General features: G+C 39.3%; 1 protein-coding gene across 1 annotated transcript in view; it reads right to left on the bottom strand.

Annotated features, from left to right (window-relative positions):
• Nucleotides 1–634: 634 nt before the first annotated feature.
• TMEM165 (transmembrane protein 165) overlaps nucleotides 635–835 on the bottom strand; it is a 26,332-nt gene continuing 26,131 nt past the window's right edge. The window contains exon 6 of the mRNA XM_077477473.1: nucleotides 635–835. This exon is cut by the window's right edge and continues 1,049 nt beyond it. The gene's annotated coding sequence lies outside the window, so the exon portion shown is untranslated.

An 835-nucleotide genomic window follows, 5' to 3' on the forward strand; every position in this document is an offset into this window, starting at 1 on the left:
CAATTTGTGTGATTAGAGTTTTCCACTTTGCAACAGACCATTTTCAATGAACTATGGGATACAGAATGGCAAGGTTTCTGGATCATGTTCAGAAATATCTTCTTTGCATGATAGAGCTTTACCTTGCATTTTTGGATGGCACAGCAAACTGTGTTCAGACAGAAAGTGATTTTTGGAATTATTCCTGAGCCCACACAGTGATGTCCATTACAGAATCGTGTTTGTTTTCAATGCCGTACCGGCTGCGGCCCTGAAGATCACATACATCCAATATTGCATTTCAGCCTTGTTCCTTGCATGGAGAGATTCTCAGAACTCCGATTTGCTCATGGTCATCCGCTGCAGAGTGGCCATTGCGCAAATTGTTGGCTGCTAGTTTTGAAAGGGGGTACGTTTATTAACGTATCCCCATACATGAATAGCAAATGGTTAACAAGATGAATTCGCTACAGGAAAAAAAGAATGTTTCAATAATTTTAAATATGTCCAATGGACCAGGTCCCATGCAAGCGAATTAAATGACTGAACCAACTGGCATCCAACCAAAACCAATTTTAGCCAGACCTACACTTACAGCTTTGTTATTTTGGGCACCTTTGTTGATGTGACAATTCTTGAATTAAACAGCCAAATACAATTTTTAAATATGTTTATTTCCTACAGTGAAATAAAAAGGTCTTCCATTCAGGAGCTTTCCCAGTATCACCAAATCTGAGCAGACATGTCAAATATTGACAACATATTTGTTGACTACTGTGCACATTAAAGGCACAATAGTAAAAGGAGTCACTGGGGGTGGCGGAGAACTAAAGCTTAAAGGCTATCTCCATCTTTA

This window comes from Lithobates pipiens, unplaced genomic scaffold, assembly GCF_037356315.1.
Source record: "Lithobates pipiens isolate NorthernLeopardFrog02 unplaced genomic scaffold, aLitPip1_a1.2 Scaffold_13, whole genome shotgun sequence".
Taxonomy (NCBI): Eukaryota; Metazoa; Chordata; class Amphibia; order Anura; family Ranidae; genus Lithobates; species Lithobates pipiens.